Source organism: Pinus tabuliformis, chromosome 9 (genome assembly GCF_031772625.1).
Source record: "Pinus tabuliformis cultivar Carrire ecotype Pingquan chromosome 9, CPIR1, whole genome shotgun sequence".
Taxonomy (NCBI): domain Eukaryota; kingdom Viridiplantae; phylum Streptophyta; class Pinopsida; order Pinales; family Pinaceae; genus Pinus; species Pinus tabuliformis.
Window position 1 is genome coordinate 724259098 of NC_142307.1, and position 21379 is coordinate 724280476.

A 21379-nucleotide genomic window follows, 5' to 3' on the forward strand; every position below is an offset into this window, starting at 1 on the left:
CCTCGACTATTTTTTTATTTCACCCCCTATTCCAATTAGATCAATCTACCTATCTTTATTCTCTTCTGTTCAAGCTTGCTTTTGACAATTCATTTGATTATTTTTGGTTTTTTTTTCTTATTTATTGTAGATGCAAAGAAACTCTTCCCTTTATGGGATCATATTAGTCAATAGGTTGGAGTTAAATAAGGAATGAGAATAAACTTTGAAGGATTATGAACGAATGAATTTGTAGTGATGCGAAAAGAGAACTAGTTTATGCTACTACAGTGGTTCAAGTTGTCCACCATAAGCAATTATGTGTTTCTACAACAAATACAAGTCTATCTTATCCCATCCTATGTTAGGCACGCTGCCAATGTGAAACAAATAGCTAGAAAGTAAGGTATCCAACAAAATATATTTAGATATAACATTCTTTGCTACCTTGCTAATTGTTCATTGACAATAAATATACATATCAAGATAAAAAAATTCAAATAAGATTGACAATCCCGTAGCTCAAAATCCAAACACCCATAAAGGTGAAGTAGTGGATGAGACAAATGAAAAAATTATAAGTGTGATACCTACATTGCATATTAAGTATGTGCAAGGAAAATATGAGGCCCTCCCTCAATTAGGAAATGGATTTTCAAAGGCATCTTCTTCTAAAAGATAACATTTTATTTGAAGTAAAATCAACAAAGATACAAATAATAGCATGTACATCAGTACCAAAAGAAGATAAAAGCAGAGGAACATAGTAGGCCCATTTCATATAAATAGAAGGAAAAGAAATGAATAATGTTATTTATCCTTTTAATTTGAAAATTATTTACAGAAAAGATCACGCTTACTATAAAAACAACACTAATTATCATAGCAGGTTCATCTCAACTAAATAATTCCCAAAGCTTTTCACTATGCCTGAGATTTAGGTAAACAAACAACGAGGGTGGGAATATCTTGCCCCCCAAAAAATGCAATCAATAACTAGCATCTAGTAGCTCACATTTTTGTTTGGGTGCTATTGACCAAAATATTAGTTGGAGTAGCATGCTACAAAATTTTGAATTACAAGTCCATTCAACTCATAACAGTTGGAAATAGCGCACATTTTAAGGTGAGACATTCCATATAGCCTAATTTACAGTGAAATGGAAATAAGTAAGACACTTATAAAGAACCAATTCACATAATCTACACTGCAAGACTGGAAGGGTATCACTCCTAAGATATAATGTAAGACTAAATGTGCAAATATCCAACAATAACTAAAGTCCGAGGTGAACAAAACCTACTTTTGAGATGCGCTATCTAAGAAAAAATTAAATGAGCCTCCATATGTGTGAAATTTGTACATATATATATCTAATGCTAATAATCAATAAATAAGAGTGTGGAAATAGAGATACAAGCATCAATGGGCCTCCAAGAATGGATGTTAGGGTCTCCAAGTCAACAAGTAATCTCTAACCACATAAAATCACCACAAAGCTATGGTTTGAGCCCCTATACTGTCTTCAAAAATCATGTCATTGTAAAAAAACATCCTCTATCTATGCGCAAATTAGCCCACATGCGTGTCTATAATTGGCCTCCTCAACTTAGCACATGGGTGAAATGACGATCAAGTGAATCCTGTATGTGAAAGAAATCGCAAAAATAGGTCAAAACATGCAATAAATCTCAAGTGTGATGTGTCAATTGATCCATAAAACTTTCATGTGTGGACGCATCATCCAGGTCAATAAAAAAATATGTAAAAGATGCCCTCTCAACCACACGCGTGAGCTAGAGTGATAACAAGTGGATGTACATACACCAAAGTGCCTCAGATTATGTGTCAATAAATATTAGTGATGATGTGTCATCATGAGACAATTTCCAATTGTACAATGTACCTAAGAAACTACATGTGGTGTGTGAATGGACATTAGAATTCCATGTGTACAACTACCTCGAAAATACATAGAAACTATGAATCCCAAGTAGAGAAATCAATAGTAAATCATGCATATATCCATAAATAAAAATCCCACATGTGTGCCACCAAAAGTACACCAAACGTACCCTCAAACCATCAACAAGAAACATCTTGGTGACCAAAATCAGCTGAAAAATAAGCCTAAAAGAAGTAAAGAGATATCTAACACCATTGGGAACCTGGGGGAGTGCTTTATACTACTAGAAATCTATTTGAGTCATATTTCCATCCATATATTACAATCTACAATCTAAGAAAGGGAATTAGAGAAGGAATCTTCCAAAATTAGGGTACCAAAGTTGCTGAAATAACTTGTTGGATAAAATGAGATGCTAAGAAAGAATGATGTAATGTTCTAATGCCTCGAGGAGTCTAGGAATGCACTTTAGACTAGTAAAACTTTATTTGAGTCATATTTCCATCCATATATGGCACATTTCAAACTATTAAAGTATGTTGGAGAACTAAGGATTTCAAGTTAGGGTTTGATTATGCTAGATCAATGTGGAATCAACAAAAAATCGGTGAGACGAAGATGAAATCATGAAAAGTACACAATTTCCTACAGGGAATCACTCCGTAGTCAATTATATATGCAATAGGTAAGATAGGAAGGAAAATAATAGCCAAATAAGGACATCATTAGGAAACATGACCTTCTAACAGGTTAGCCGATTTAGTAGTTTGGAATCATTATACTTGAACTACTATTGTAGACATTTTTTATTGATAAAAACCATTTTTCGTACTCAAAATATCTCATATATTGGCCCTAGTGGAAAATCGACATGTTGTAAGGATTATTGTTATGATATCTTTGCTTAGAAAAATACTGCAAAAATTGTTAGGTCCAATTATAGTCGTGCACTATTTCTTGGATAAATTTACTATTTAGCTGTAGCGTATTATGATTCATTATAGGTTGTTGGAGAAATATTCTATATGATCAGTGCCTCACATAAGCATTTTACTGTTGTATTAATGAATGAAAATTTTCTATTATTGATTTATTGAGGCCCTAGTTAAAATTAAATCCCTAAGGATTAAAAATTCTCTTGGCATATTATAATCTCTGTGTTCAAAATATTGTTGGATATAACATGGTCACAAACTTTCCTCCTTGACAATATACAAAGAAAAACACTCTACAAAATATGTAACAATACAAGGAAGCTTTAAGAGGTTCCAATTTTCGAATTCCTGCGGTTGCTTCACCAATTTACCTTGTTAATTATGCATACTTGATAGAGGTTAATATCCTAACACAACTTTGATTTAGATCTTACTCTTCAAATTGAAGGCTGAGAGAAAGGAATTTCATTTTTCATAAATCATTTACCACATAATATTGAGATGGATATAATATGAGGAGGACAACATCAAGAAGGAAAATGAAAAAGCACTGTAGTGTATGATAATAGATTTCACAAGTAATCATTCATTACGATTATAGCATGATTCTAACTACTACTAAGCATGACAATCAATATGTCAATCTTTGAATATGATAAATTATTTAAATTGAGTTATACCTTCACCTTAATAAGTCCCAAAGGAAATGCAACATTTTAAACCTCATGTTTACAAGTAATTGGTTTGTCTCAGTCACCAACTACAGGTGCATGAAGGGAATGAATGTAGCAACCCTAATTTAAAAACCATGTGAAAACAAAAAAAAAGACCAAGGTCATGGGACACATATTCCAAGTTGAATGACGGGAAAAATATCCTAGTGGATGCTAATTCGGTTTATTATGGCAAAGGAAATTCGCAAAGGAAATGGAAAATGCTTTTAAAAGGAAAATGGCATTAATTGGTATTTTATTTATGAAAATAATGTAAATTATGATAAAAGGAAGGTGAAAGGTCACAGGTTTCATGTGAGGAGAAAAATGAAGGAAAATAATGGAAAATTGAAGAAATTAGAGGCCTCATTAATAAAAGGGCTTCTAAAGATCAGTTCGCAAGATTTTGACAGGTTTTATTGGAGCTCTCTTCTATTCTCTCTCTCTCTCATACTCTTGGACATTTAGAATTTTCTTGGAGCATTCTTGGGGAGTCTGGCATACTTAGATTCTTGGAGAAAGAAGGCAAAGGAAGAGTAAGAAAGTGCAAGAGGACATCGGGATCAACTACTACAATGGGTTTCGCTTGAAGGCACTGAGTTTGATGTATTATTTCCTCACTAGTTTTGGCATGCATGACATATGCATGTGGTTTATTGGTCATGATATATCATTGGCATGGAGGATTTCTTGGATTGGTAGTTGACTTTCCTAGCCTAACCATTTTGGGAATAGCCATGGCGTTGTGGGTTCATTTCTTTATTTTTATGGTTGGTTCTCATGTTTCCTTAAGCTTGGGTTGAGTTACTAGTTACTGCAAGCCTTGGTTGGATAAATGTTTTGGAAGCCTTGTAACATCTTGGGTTGAGTTACTAGTCATGGAATACTTGGTTGGAGAAATTATTTGGAAGCCCTTGGAAAGTTTAGTAACTAGTCCTAGAAGCCCTAGTTGGAAAAATGCTCTGGAAGCCCAACAACAGTTGTGGGTTGAGTTACTAGTCCTGAAAGCCTTGGCTGGAACAAGTGCTCTAGAGCCCTAGAAGGCTTGGGTAGAGATGAATATGGTGATGGTTTGTGATGTATGACCATGAGGTGGAATCACTTTTTGATGTGTTAAGGTGGTTTAGCCTTTGGAAGCCCCGGCTCGGGTTTGATGGATTTTTCCATTAGATCCCACATTCATGCTTGGAATATGTCACGAGGGTGACTGACATAAGAGATATTTGGCTCAGCCATGTCTATGGTCGGGTAGTTAATGGAAGTCCCAAACCTGGTTAGACTTTGCATCATTAATATGAGGTTATTTATCCCTTTTAATTCATGAGTATTATATTGATTTATATGTGGATTATATAGTTGTTGTTTCCTTGGAATTTATGTTGTTATTATGTTGGTTATGAACATGTATTATGACAGTGGCTATGTATGGATCTCATCATGTTTTTACTTATAAATGAATGAACAATGTATCTATTTCCTAATAGATGAAATTATAGCTAATGTGTTTAGGCATCACTACTTCTTAGCATTTTTCATATACATATGAGACCCATATGGTCAGTTCTATTGTTCAAACCTATAGCTTTCATGTTTTTGATATGTATGATGAAATGCATGTCATGGCTAGTAGGGGTCTAGTCTAGTACTTATTGATGTATTTTCAAATTTGGCTTTTTTCCACTGTGAAATTTCATTTTTGATGTTGTCATTGAGTTCTGTGTAGTGATTTGGGATTTAGTCCTAGAAAAGTGGCATAAATCCTTGAGTCGTAGGCACAACACTACTGGAAAAAATTCCACAGAAGCTACCTCGCCCTGGTTATGGGAGCTTCCAGAGCCTCCTAGAAACACCCTGGTCCATATCAAGGGAGTGTCTGGGGGTTTGATGCACTAAAACATCAATTGATCTTAGGGGTTGGTTACTTGAGTGGTTGGGATGGTTCCTGGGAGTTTTGTTATTGATGTGAAAGGTCTATGTGATGTGTTTCATCGGTTCCACTTCCTTAACTGACACAAAGGGAGTCGAATCATATCATAGTAACTTCTCGTCACATGTTTACTCTAATTTGTTGGTTACTTGGGTAGATGTAGGAGGAGGGTGTTACAAAGTGGTATCAGAGTGGTTTACGCTCTCTTTGGGTCATAGTGTAGTCATATGAACGTGTTAGATAGTCATGAATGATAGTAACCTATGGTTGTATGCATTGTTATTGTTGTTTTATGTTAGATAACTTGATGATTATGTTATATGTTGTTGATGAGCATGCTATATAACTTGTTATTGTTATATGTTAGTAACTTGATGATTAGGATTATTAGCCTAAGATCTTGATTTGATATGTATCATGCTAATTTGGATTTGCCTATGCAGATGGGTATGATTATGATATTCAGGTATGAGTCAACCTAATTATGATAGTGTGTTGTACTAATCTAGGCTGACTGTGCATATGTGATTGTTATGCATGAATGACAATTGTTTATGAGTTTATGTTGTGAACATGTTAGCTAGTTATTGTCACGGATATTATGAACTTATTTATGGTTGAGTTGATATCTTGTTAAGTTATATCATGCTAATATAGCTTGATTGTGCAAAAAATATAGCGCCGCCCCCCCTCCCCCCCATATACATTCACTAGTATGATATAAGTGACTATGAGATATTAGTGACTACGTGACTAAAAAATTTAGTCACCAAAATTATTTTAAGTGAATTACTACTAAATTTTACCAATTTTAAGTGACCAAACTAAAAACGACTTAAATTACTAGTTTAGTCTAGCGATAAAATATATGACTAGATATTAAGTGACTCAGCTAAAAGCGACTAACTTAAATGAATAATTTAGTCTAGGAATAAAATATGTAATTAGATAATAAGTGACAAAATTAAAAATGATTAACATAAATTAAAAATTATTAATTCTTTACTTGTAAGGACACAATATCATATTTTTACTTGTTCATGTTGGATTTGACATATCTATGGTAACATATCAATGGTAACATGTTGGATTTTTACTTGTTCATGTTGGATTTGATATATCTAGGTAACATATCTATGGTTGTGTCTCTTGTCTCCTCATTGTTTATGCATTGGTATATGTTTTATGAAGAATATAATTTTAGAATTGTTTTTTTATTGTGGAGTAGTCTTGAATTTGTTTGTGTATGCAAAATTGGTTGGGTTTGTAAACTACGAGTAGATCAGTGTTTGATTGATGCATGCTTCCTACAGTAAAATTTGTCTCTTAGTTAAACAATTAAGTTAGTGGCAACATGGGTATTTGGTCAATTATTTTGGAATTTATGCACCTTACAAGTACATCAACTCATATAATACAAAAATATAATGGAAAGTTGTAACAATTTATATCATAGAAAGGATATTGGTGAAATCTTATAGCTTAAATTTACATGATAGTTTGGAAAGGTGGGGAATAACTCTTAGTTAGTCCTAGGTAACCTAATCAATTCATTTTTTAATTTGTAAATATCCATGATGATTTTGAAAGTAGGTGGGTAGAAATTCTTACTCATGTCATAGATAGCCTAATGAGTACTATTCTCTATCTAGAATGATGCTAGATACAAAAGTTTTTTTTGTATTGTGTGCTTCTCTAAAAAAATTGATAATACATCATGTTTTAAAAAATTTAAAATAAGCTTCTCACTTTGGTTCTTGGATTTGTGGTAAAATATAGACCAGGCTTCTGAAAGTAGCGTTATTCTAGAAGATGGCAACAATATTTTTCACTCCATGAAGGTTTTAACCTATCTTTAGTCTTTGATGAGTTTTTTTGGATGACTGTACTTTAAAAATAAAGATGCAACTGCAATGTTGTCACTTGCTAATTTAGAATAAATGAAAAAAATTAAAATAATTACTTACATTTGTTTGTAGAGTTTAACTGAAATTGATGGAACATTGTGATTACATCAAATGAGTGCAAAAATGAATTTCGAAATTTTATTAATGTCCTCAATGCTTGGAAAATGTAATGGGATCAAATGATAAGTTAACATGTAAGGTATTTAGTGAGGCATTGTTTCTCTTCTAATAAGAATATATCAAAACCAAGTGTAATTCCAGGTAGAGAGAGCATTTTGTAGTGTGAAAAGCTTAGTTGTATGGGTTTGGGGCTCAAGGCCTAGTTGCTCCATTTCACTGAAGTAAAATGAGAGGAAATGAGGCAATGAATACTTTGTAAATCTTAGCTATGAGGATTTGGGGTTCATATCTTAGTCACTTCACAATTGAAATAAAATGAGATTAGATGAGACAAGGACTTACAAATTATTAGTTATATGTAATGACATTAAATTGAGTAAACACAAAGTATCAAAATTCAAAGTTGAATCAACCCTTGCGTATGAAAATTCAAAAAAGTATTTTTTAAGGTTGAATTCCACCTCAGGTATACATTTTATTAATGCAAAAGATTATAAAACCACATCTATGTAATCAATGAATCCCTCTTAGATGAAAAAACATATCCCTTTGGCTTTGCATTGTCTTTGAGGTTGTGTTCCCCTACACTACTATATGCTTACTAGGGATACCAAACTCCAACATGACGAATTCTAAGATATATTTTGATAGGGGGAAAGGGTCTGAGAAATTCTTGTTGCCACAGGAAGGCCTTGCCATATTTAGTTCAAAACTATGGAAGAAAAATTATCATATAGAAGCATTGATGGTGCTTTTTCAATTGTGGGAAATAGAAATGCCATACATTATGGTGCTTCTTGGTACAATATTACCAATTCATGGAGAAAGATCAATGGTTCCTTGAGTAGAACTATACAAATGTGTGGACAGGGCCAGGCTCATGAAATTAATTTTTTACTACCATCATAATGAACTACAACCAAATTGATTACAGAGGATTTATGTGAAGGAAGAACTCATGAGATTCATTTTTACTACCATAACAATGAACTACATCGAGATTGGTCATAAAATATTACATTGTTAAAAGTTAATTTTTAGCTTTAAATTTTGACATATAATTATAAAACTAAATCTCACTTGTTTTCATAACATGGAAACACATAATATTAGATAATTAAACATTAATAAAAAATATTTATATATTTTTTTGGTTTAATTATATAAAATCCAAATCTGAATTTGTTTAAAATTACAACTTACAACATGGTTAGTTATTTTGTAATTTTGGAAAATAAAAAATATAATTTTTTGAAATGAATATACGATAAGATAAGAAAATATACATTCCATAAATTTTTAAATATTCATAAAATATAATGTTTTAAATTTTATAAAAAATAAATAATTATAATTAAGAAATTTAATGATCATCCAAATAAAAAATTTAAATTATGTCGTGTTTTCTTCCTGCCTTAGGGGTATGCTAATGTATTCCAATGAATGTTGAGTAGTTGAAAAAAAGGGAAATACCAGAATAATAGTTGGGCATGGTACCACACCAATATTGATCTCCATACGCTTTGTGACTATATGGAAACATGTATGGGGCATTGGGTCGATCTTTAGGGTCTCTAGATCGATTGTTGTTCTTAGAATTGATTGAACTCTAATGTCTTTGCTACAAATTTATTCTATATTTTCACATGAAATGTTGTAGTGATTCACTAGAAGTTAGTGTTTCATGGTTGAATTTGGATGCGTTCAGGGATCAACAAATTGAGGAGGATCTCTTCAATGGATTACCGACAAAACATTAATTTGTTCAACATATATTTTTTGGGCACATTTAGACCACAATGGAAGGATCAGTGGTTCTAAAGCCTTGGTCTTCTTTTAGGGGCCCAATTTACCCAAGAAAATATTTTCATAGATACCCTTTCTCTCCTCTAATTCCTTCCTCGAATTCAATTTCTTGAAACAATCTATTAAATTTTAAATATTTTCCCCAAAATTATGATTCATTGAAGTTGACCTGAAATTAGGTTATTTTGGTTTTGTTTTTTCACAAATTTAGCTTCAAATGCACTAAATTCACAATTACTTTATTGGAAATGAAATTTTTATTAAATATAGGCTGCACTCTTATAAAAGTTTGGTAACATACCACACAAGAAAAATTCAAAATTACAAAAAGTGGTAAAAACCAAATGGGGAAAACATAAAAGAAAAACAACAAAGCGGACTTCTCAAGGTAGGGAAAATCACAACCCCCTGCCCTCCCTCATTTCAATGCAACACACAAATATTTTCTTGATCTCTTTCCATTTCACAGTAGTTCTTCAATCGTAAATATCACTTCCAAGCCCTTCCTTCCAGCTTTGGTTGAATATATACATTTCTCTCAACTCCAAAAGCACATGATAGAAAGGATGGGTAAAAGGATTGGTACCCGAGCTAGAGTTAAAGAGGAAGAAACATTGAGTCAAAAACTGCAAGATTCCTCTTGTGGGGTAAAATGAATACAACAAGGCCACAATAAGCCCCTGAGAGAGAAGGAATATGTAGCTCCTACATGCAGTGTTAACCATCAGAGTATGGTGTAGAGTCATATATTAAGGTCCCATTATCATGCCCTTAAGAATTTGATTGTTGAGGAGAGAGAAAATATTTTGTAAGTAGAATCTGGAAAATTTGAGGCTATAATTAGACAAGTGGAAGGCTTGCACAATATTGTTCAAGGACCTTGTGAGAAAGATGCATATGCTGAGACACTCTTTGATCTCATATCCACACTCCTATGTAATGTTAAGAGATCATAGAACGATGATGGTAATGCTCCAGTTGATTTTATTAGTGCTATTATAAGAAAATATAGTGACTAGGCATATGCAAGTAGGTATTTGGAGGGAAATGATGATCAAACCCAAATATCATGGAGAAATATTGGGATTTTAGCTGCTTCTGTTTTCCAGGATGCGATAGGAATTTTCACTATGCTTGGACCAATGGATAATGAACCCAAGCAAAGGAAAGCTATAGTACAGAGAAAACAGACTAAGCCGATAGAAAGAAATTGACCTGAATCAGTGAAAGAGTCCCTGAAAGATGAAAAATCAGAAATAGACAAGAATATGGCAAGCATGTTTAACATTTTGGAAAATAGAAACAAGCTAGATTAGAGAATTTGGTTCTAAATAAAATATCATTTTCCGAGACAATAGAAAACATATTTTTGTTATCATTTTTAGTAAAGGATGGTATAGTTGAAATATATGTTGATGAAAATGGAAGACATCTTTTTGTCCCCAAAAATGATCCCACAACTACAGAAATGGCATATGGAGAAGATTCTTACAACCATTTTTTTCCTTTTCAGTTTGATTTTAAAGATTGCAAGTTGATGATGGAAGTTGTTGACAGTGGTGAGGAGTTGATGCCTCACAAAACTAGTCCACTTATGAGTCCTTGTTCTGAGAAGGCTGCAGAGACTCCGATAAAAAATATTTCAAGAAACAAGGGCAGAGTGGTACATGCAGTTCTTGAGGTGTAAGAGGATGAATATGGAAGTGATGATGATGGTGGAGGTCTTAAAAGATCAACATCAAAGAATTGAAAGAAGCATCTTATCTAATTTTGGGTGCCTTTTTGGGTTATTTTTGTTGGAAACTATCTTTGTTTCTATCAATGCACTATAATTCATACAAGAAGCTAATATTTAATTTAAGAAATCTCGTATATAAACAATGTTGTCTTGTTCTCATAATTAGTTATAATTAAGTTGACTAACAGTGTAAACCCCTGATAATGTAGTACACCCCATTAGCCATCGTTCCAAGTCATAGACAAAAGATTGACATCATGTAAAGGGAAATTAACAGTAATCACCTTGCACTAGCATGCTGTAATTTTATGTTTGGAAATTATTTTGAGATACCACACAAGAACAAAGTTTGATTTTGTAGTTGGTTTAATTTGATAATACATAGAGATGAGAGTAGGGTAAGGCCAAGCAAAAATAGATGTAAATACAAACATTAAGAAAACTAGCTAGAAGGCCTTACCATAGCCAAACCCTTTCGCTAGCACTGCGGGGATAGAGAGATCCACATGGAGGCCTGTGGAGAATACGTAGGGATATGAATGCCCCAAATTGACTAATTGGTTGAGTGTGGCTCAAGAAGGTACAACTAGTAGATGGAAAGAGATTGGGAGGATATATCTACTAAGTATGTATTTATGAAATTCATTATGTCCCATTTTGATTTTTAAGGTGGGAGGAATGCAATGAAGGGAGATCGTATTTTTCCTCTATACCCCACCTATCGGGACACTGGGATAAGTGCCAATAATAAGATTTGGGTTCCCTGATAACTATATCATTGCAAAAGTCCATCATTAAATTTATTCCTCCCCCCTGAGGATAAAGGTAAGCAAAGTCATTCTTTCGTTGGGTTTCATCTTTCAGTTGAGTGGGGAAATGCAATGCATGTTGAACTCGCTTTTTCTTAAAACTATAAAATTAAGGATAATTTATGAGACAACTGAAGATTCAGGACAGTTGCTAAGCCAAGTCCAAAATGGAGTCCTGGATCATAAAATATGACAAAATTAGAGGCTCCTTTATGGTAAAAAGTCGCATTGCAGCAACAACTAAAGGCACTACTAAAGGACCTACAAAGAAAGATCAACCAAATTATTATCTCTGGTTTGAGGGAAACTTAAATAAAATAAATAAAATTTAACACTATTTTCTAAAACCATGATTGACCTTTCCACACTATGACCCTATAGTTATCTAGAGGGAAAATGAGATAGAAATGATATTTTAGTAACAAAGCGAGGTTCCAGGAGGTCCAAAATTCAAAAACTTGTTTGTTCGATTCTTTTAGTGAGTCTTATAGTGGATAGAAAGTGCCTACTTTCGCAAATCAAATATTCATAATTCCTCGACCATTAGGAAAGACATTATTGCCTTACTTACCAGATATAGATCTAATACTAAGGTAAGGAGATCCACAAGAGGAAGATACCTTATTAAACAGAGGGACCTTCCTCCCCTTGGTAGATAAACCATGGAATTAAGATTTCCCTGAGGGAGAGAAACCTTATTAGACTGGCCAAAGACTTGGAATAGTGTCAATAGAGAGACAATACATCCCCTTCAATGAGATTTTCAAGCTAGCTTTAACAATGCCTTATTCTTGTATCTTAAATAGTGGATTCTTCTTGGCTTGGCCCTTCGTGTTTGATTATCTATTTTGATTTCTCGAGTCTGATTCCTTTGTGTTTTGTTTTTTCATGAATATAGTTTCAAATGAATGAGTTGCACAATTACCTTATTGGAAATGAAATTTATATTAAGGATAGGTTTAACTCTTATAGTAGTTTGGTAGCGTACCATAGAATATTAGAGATTCATTCTAAATTGAAGGATTTCAAAAGCACTCAAAGCATGGTGTTCTTTGCTTTTTTTCCCTTGAGTGATATTTCTAAACATGATGACATATATTGGATCTTTCAGCTGGATATATATCATATGATTCAATCAGTTATAGCTTTAGACTGTAACTTACAATGGTACATATCCCATTACTGACTCAATAAACTTTGATATCTACATGTGCACAATAACACAACTACCATAAGAACTAATGAAACACTTTATGCTCAATTTGACAATTCATTTTATTTATAGGGTTTAAATTCTCTTCTTTGAAGGATTCTTTGATTGCGTGTAATTAAATTGGTGTGATTTTGGGACCTTAGCTTAAGATCTTATAGAATATGATCTTCAGAAAGAGCAAGATGTGTTGACTATTGCAATTGTGCCAGAAACGTGCATTGTTGGATCTGAAGTTGGATGATCTCTCTGCCTTTTTCATTATCTAATAATTATGTCTATGCACTCTATAGATATGGATGCATGCTGATCAAAATGGCATAGGCTTCCTTGGACGTGCATAGTTTTACAATGCTTTAAAGCTATTAAAATTAGCACACAGTGGTTGTGAGTTGACACAAGATATTGTGAGGAAAAATATTTTTTGGACCAACAACACCTCAAATTCCATCCCCCACCGTAGCTACTCCATCTCTTATTCTGCCCTCAGTGGGCATTAGAGGTCCCACAATACAACCGAGTGTGGTAACTACTCAATCGTATGTGTCTCCAAGAAATAATTAGTTTTTACGACTTGTGTCTCCACCAACTATTCCAACACCAACCACTTTGTAATGAGATTCCATGGGAATTCTTGGATTTGGTACAACAATTTAGTGGCCACGAATTTTTAGTGGTTTGGAGGAGTGGCCAAGTTCAAGGATTTTTGGCCTAACTTTTGTTGGACCTATTAGCAATGTTTCTACGATGCAAGGTGTTAAAATTAGGGGGAAAGTATCCCTTATCACTTAAGAAAGATGGTCTCAAGCAAGTAAGTTCAACATTTCAAGAAGGGTTAATTCCATCTGTATCATCAAAGCCCTTGCAAGATAACATCAAATCCATATTTTTTGCAGGACTAAGTGATGTTAAAGGCATGTTTTCCGATGGAAATAGTTTTTCTTAATTTTCAGTTTTTTATGTAGATGTTTTCTCTACTACCCCTTCTCAATATAAACAGATTGTAACTTACCATCCTTTGTACTCGATCATCAATGTTTCATCTTCTATGGCTCTTGTACCAACACGAAATGGACCTGCTCCATATCCGGCTAAGAACAATCAACTAGATAAATCACAGAGCACATCAATTGTGCCTTTATCTATTAGAGTTGGTGCAACAACTTCATGCCTGGGAGGAAACACCCAACTATCCCTGCCAAGGATGATGTAGTCTGATGCTCAAAAGTATACCAAGGATTTGTTTGAGGTTGAAACTGATAGGGATGGTAAAATAATCAGTGAACAAGCTCATGGTCTTTTCCTAAGCTAGAAGCTTCCAAGAGGTATTGAAGAGACAAATCAGGATCTAAATTTGATGATTATTTCGATGCCATTTTACTGAAGTGCTGGATTAATTAAGTCATTATGCAATTTTACTCGATATCTTCATGGTTGTTGGCTTCTTAATAATCAAATTTAATGTAACATTTCTGAAGGTTGATAAAGACATGTTAGTGGACACTTGAAATTTTTCTAAAGGTTCTCAATTTTGTATGAAATAATAAATTAGTCAGCTTGTGAATTTATTAATTCTCATTTCATTATGTGCTTTATGTTGTTTCAATCAATAATAATAACATAACAACTAGCCATTAGATATTTTGGTTCCATCATTTGAGGATTGAAATCCATGCAAGAATTGACATATCTATAAAGAAGATCTTCCTTCAATGGATGCTTTGAAGGAAATGTTTGTCTGACATTGCCATCACACTATCCTAAATTTAATTGTTGGTGTTCTTTTGGGTGAATCATGTAGAATTTTTAAAGAAGGTTTGGTATTTGTCTGACCAGGATGCAGACAATATGATTTCTCTAAGGGAGTTTTGCATTGTACTCTATTTTATGGAATGATATTGAGAAGTTCATTACCTTCCTCCAATGCTTCCTCCTGGTATTTAGATTGATGAAGCACTGAAGTCTGAAGATGAAGTGAAAACTACTACACAACATCCAGTTGTGTTCAGTGGAATGACCTGGCAGGAAAACCCAGGTATTTTTCATTTTTACTACAACTTTCTGAAAAAATACCTATGGTTCAAACTTTCACCTTCATTTCATCTTGTATTCAAGTCTTGTAAATACAAGTTTGTTCATGAGTTGTTTTTCTAAATAGATGAAATTAAATTTTGATTTATTCAAAGTTGGTAATTGTTTTGGATATTTTTTGGTTGTACCATTCTCTGGAAGAATATTTGTTTATTTGGTTAATGTTTTTTGGTTGGTTGTGATCTGTTAAAAGTGAACTTCATTATGGATATTTAACTTAACATAGGATTACAACATCATGAATTCATGGTTTCTCGGTTTGGTATGCATGGTTATGTTCCTGGAAATATATCAAGGAAATTTCAAGCACCTCGAAGTGATGGACTGAATACTAAACAATCAGTTCAACAGAAGTCTCGAGTGCTAGTTTTGGAAATGAATTATGTAAATCAGGTCAGCTAGGATGAGCAAAAAACTTTGTAGTCAAAACAAAAGGATGTAAAAGAAGCTAAGCTAAGTGTGTTTTCTAAGTTAAGTGGCACAGAGCCTTGCTTCTTATTGAACCATGAAATCACCGTTGATCCCAAGCATGGATTCTCCAAGAGTTAAAACAAATCCCTAGATAGTCCAAAGATTTGTGATAATGGAACCTAGTGACATTGTTAGATAAGGATATGAGTGTCAACTTCCCCAAGTTGGTATTTCTTTGAAGACAAGAGTTTGGAGGAATATTTGGCATCCTAATTGTCTCACTTAAGTGAACATTTTCTACTATATGGTTTTCTATAGTAAAATTCCAATGGCTAAAAATCTCCAAAAAAGAGGCATATTGGGTTTGTCCAGATTTTTTGTCTCAACTCTACCTATCAAACTAACCTCAATCTCCTTAATTGTTCCTTTTCCAGATCTATTTAACAATTTTTTTACAAGGAATCAATCATTAAGTGCATTTGTTTTCATCCTTTCCTGAGTAGTTGGATCATTGGCCTAAGCACTAATTAGGTTCTTTCACTGAAAATCCCATGTTGAAATTTTTTTAGCTTGCCTCCTTAAGTTTGTTTTTTGGAATCTGTGGATGGGTTGCAACAAAAACCTTTTTCAAAATGAGAATCCTCTAGTGGGGAAGGTGGTTGTTAAATTTATGGATCTCCTCATTGAGCATCTTAATTCATTCTATCTTCCTCATTCCTACTCTCCCCCCATTGACCCCTATGAGTCTTGGCGGCTTCAACATTTTTCAATCTTCCTTGGTTCTATCCATCCCCCCATATCAAAAATAACTTAGTAGCTTCAACCCTATTCCTGATTTTATCAGCTGGTGGTCTTCTCAGTCTTGCTTTAAATTTTGCTTTCATGGAGAATATAAATTAAATCTAATGGTGGTAGATGCCATGGGGTGGGGGTCATTTATGACCCGGGAGGAAATATTGTAAATACTATCTCTTGGAATCTTAGCATCACCACCAATAAGCAAGTTGAATCCTACACCTTATTATTAGGGGTCAAACTTTCCTCCTTCCTCAAAATCTTGAGTTTGAATATTGTAGGAGACTCAAATAACACTATTATGTCATATGTGTTTGGACACTCTCCCTTTAGAATATGATATTGCATTCTCTTACCAATTATATTAAAATTTTCACAAAATTTAATATTACTAAGTAACATTATTACACTTTAACTAAACCTTCAAACAAAATTGAAAATTATATTATTCTAATTAATAATTAATTTTCTGAATTTCTTTCCTACTTAATATTTTCCCTTAAACTATTTTTGAGTGATTAAAATCTAATCTTCCTCATATGTAAGAAAACATGGTAATGACCCAAGACCAAAGGTCTCCGGAAGAAGTAACACTTTGTGCCCTTAAGGACCACCAAACAAGTCATTTTAGGTGGCCAATATTTCTCTGCATAAAATGACGTAGTTGTAATTGGTGATCTTACAAGTTGGGGGGTATTGAAGTTGTACCAAGAAAAATTGGCTGATATAGTCTTGGATTTTCTTTTGGACTGGTTTTGAGATTGCACGCAGGAAAGAAGCTAACCATGTAGAAAATGATGTATGGAAAGAAAGAGAAGTAGCAATGTGTAAGGTGATAGCTTGAACCAACCAAGGTTTCACTTCTAGAGATGTCAGTTTTTCTATGAAGGGGATTTCGGTACAATAAATTTGTATTAACATGCATGGAAGAGAAGAGAATCATATTCAATTAAATTATTTGGTCTTAAATGTGCCCATCTGAATTTTTGAAGCATCCACCAAATTTTCCATGGTACCTATTTCATCACTCTTATTCTAAATTACACTGCTTGAGTACAATTCCTCTAATTTACATTGTTTGATGCAAAAAACATGAAACCTAATAAAATGCAATACTTGATATTTAGTATTTATGAAAGTTACTAATTCTTGAACATATGCCAAATTTTAAAAATTGATTTAGATTTTGTTGATTTACATGGCAAAAATGTTATCTCTTAGTGTTGAATGAACCAAAATATCTTCCCCATGAATCCAAATTGGAAACATCCTTTAAAAGGCTACTTAGTTGTTGTAAACTCTCTGACCAATCCGAATTAACATGTACAACTTCATATTTGGGCCAAAATGTGGAAATGGATCTTCAGTTAGGGTAATCTTTGGATTGGAAGACACGAGTTTCCTATTTATATTATGGTACACGTTTTTTATTCAAAGTGATGCATTAAGAATTCACTCAAGAGAGATAAATTAATCACGAAGATTTATGATAGGAATAAAACACAACCACAACCATGAACACATAAACACAAATGTTTATCTGGGAAAACCCCAACCCAATGAGATCTCATTAGCATTGGCCAAAACTCTAGACAATCCGGTCAAGTGGGCCTTCGTCGCTCACCTCCAAGCCTTCATTACAATGAAGTATTCCCAACCTTTTATAGGCTCCATTACATGCAATACCACGGATAAAAAACCATGGGCGCAAAATACCATGTCCCCCAAAACAATCATTTTTTACCTGGTCAACTTTGACTCTATCCCGAGTCAAGTTTACCTAACAATTCCCCCCTTAAAATTGACTTGGGGTTCCTTGATTAGCTCTAACCAAACCTGCTAAGTGAGAAAATCCCACTCACTCTAGCCCTTACCCTCCTCAAAGTTTAATAATCTGGGTATCAGTTAACCCGACATACCCCCTATCACCTAGGTCTAACCTAGAATTTACTAGTGATTACCGAGGGGTACACATGCCATACCATGTCTTACAATAGTATGCCTATTTACAAGTAATAAAATTTGACTTCGTTATAATACATTTTTTTATTTACCCTTGTTGCTATCTTTGTACATATGACATCAATGTCCATATAAAAAGAACCCATCTATCAGATTACATGGGTCACTAGCCATTGTAACCACTAGTTATCTAGGTGTTCTTTTCGGGTACATGGTTGATCAATTAATTAATCCATGTGCACATATCCTCTCTCATTTTTGATTGCTCCATACAGAAGTAAAAGATTTGAAAACTAAACTGCTTGAATTCCCATCAAACATCACTGTATAATTATCATCTACCATGCTAAACATAAAACTCAACATAACAGGTGCATATAATAGACCTTAGCCTTCCACTTTCACACCATTTCAGATTTATCCCGCCCCCTCCAATTCAACTGAGGAACAAGCTCAACATTCGTAACATTGATTCTAGGTCTGTACACATTTATTTGCTTCATCTCGACATCGAAAGATTGAGCATCATCCCAACATACTCAAATGCATTCATGAGCATCATCCTCCATGTCACAAATTTTAAATCATGGATACACCCTTGTAGCGCATATCATTGAATGTCAATCTACCCCATGCTTATGATCAATAGGATCCAATGCTTTCAACACCTTCCTTTCTACCCTTGTAACATTATGTGGGGGCTTACCAACCATAAAAGAATATCCCTCAATGATTTTATTAGTAGTTGTGATGATCGTTCATTTCATGCAGCTGAGATTCAATGAGGTCCAAAGCCTAATGACACCTCTTCAATATACCATGTGATGTTCACTTTGAAATCCTCCTCTGGCACGAGGAATATCCACGTTGTCAAGTATGCCTCGATCAAACTATTATGGGGCATGATGTAAGCAAGGATATACCCTAGCTGCATATATCCTTTTTCTCCTCTGAGATCGTACTGCTCATTCCATGCCATGTGCCACCATCTCATCGTATTGCTTAACTTATTTCGTCCTCCCCATTGGATCGACTGCGTGCAACTTTCCAGGCTATAATGACACCTTTCACAATGTCAACATGATCATTAATCCTACCATTGAGAGCCCATACTAACCATCGATCATCTTGCACATTATTGCAGGTAGCACGAACACGTGTGTGACAAGGTGCTTATTAGATGAGTAATGCTAGGAGCCTTCACTGCTCCATGAACTCACAATTGCAACCATGCCCATCTCAGATCTTCCACGGGCACTAGTGATTCAATGACATTCTTTGGAGACTATACCATCGCTCTAACAAACTCAAACCTCCATTTTCATGTCCTTGAAACCATTTTTGGGTTCTCGAATTTGTGTAGCTCAAGCCTGCCACATCTTGGATTTTCTCACAAGCTACTTGTGCCCAAATTTGATCGGCTTCAAGATCTGTTATTCAAAATTGATCTCTCTAATGAATCTGTGATCACTCGGTCACAACTCAACCACTAATAACATAGCAGCCTCACAACCATGCTATCTCAAATCTTTAGAAATAAAGTTTATAGCAATCACTTCATACACCAGGCCAAATAACCCTTCGCAACATAAGCATCTTCTTGAAGCCAAAACCCAACCTTCAACTCTAATACCAATTGCTAAGAATTTATTAGAGAGAGATAGATTAATCATGGAGATTTATGAGAGGAATAAAACACAACAAAACCATAAACACATAAACACAAACATTTATTTGTGAAAACCCAAAATCTGGGGAAAATCCCAACCCAATGAGATCTCATTAGCATTGGCCAAAACCCTGGCCAATTCGGCCAAGTGAGTCTTTGCCGCTCACCTCCAGGCCTTCATTACAATGAGGTATTCCCAACCTTTTATAGGCTCCATTACATGCACTACCATAGACAAAAAAACATGGGTGTAAAATACCATGTGCCCCAAAACCATCATTGTTTACCTGGTCAACTTTGACTCTATCCTGAGTCAAGTTTACCTAGCAAGATGAGTTTTCAAAATTTTATATCTCGATGGAGAGAACAATCACAAGGCATAGACCCATGAAACATTGGGAAAAGTCTAGAAAATATTATTTATTTGGATCCCCAATATTAAATTGTCATAAAAATCCATAATTAAAATAAATTATGAAATAGTGGTTTGCCTAGTTAGTAAAAGTGAGATGCCGAAATTTCCCATATCAGTGTTCAAGCCTCGTTGATGACAAAATTGTGTTTGTAATTATTGATGTATCAACACAAAAAAATGGGTGGAGTCATATGCAAGTATCTTGTAGCAGAATAAATGCCTCTCACTCGCAATATCTTAGTGGATATTTACTATTGGTTCAGATTTGCCTCACTTATCTAGTCACATTGTGGTAAGAGGAGGATAGTTCAGATTCTCTTTGAGAGACGTACATAAAGGGGAAATTTGTCAAATTATGTTAGATCAGTCATCTTTATCAAACTTCCTTTTCAAAATCCTGGGTCAAGTTTGTTGACTAGCTTAGGCAAACATAGTTAAGATCACTGCATCTTGACTGAACTTGACATGATTTGACTAGCTTTGGCCCAAACTCAAACAAATCAAACATATTTAGAAACAAATTTTGGAACTCTTATTTTAGTGTCATAGAGTAAGCATAAAGTGTAGCACAAAACCCAAATGCCATACATAAACGATTTATTCCATAGGATAATAGAAAATGGGCTGAGATTTTCTTCCTTTTTTCTAAAGAAGTAAATGCCATTTTATCAAGTGCATAATCAATCTTGTTGGGTTCCTTTGTTTCCTCTAATCTTTGAGTACATGTGGACACATGTTCATATTAGTAGATTTCATTGCTGGTTAATTTTTTTCTTATCGATATTATTTTTCGCCCTCTAATCATATTCTCTATGGATCTTTTTGTTATTCCCCTAGATCTACTATGTAAAGGTAGAGGGGCAATGAAGCATATTTTTGTATTGTGTAGTTCTTTTAGATTTGAGGTTCTTGTCTTCACACCTTGTTGGTAGTTGAAATAATTGTGGGAGGACATAGTTATCATTGAGAGGTAGATATTTCTTTC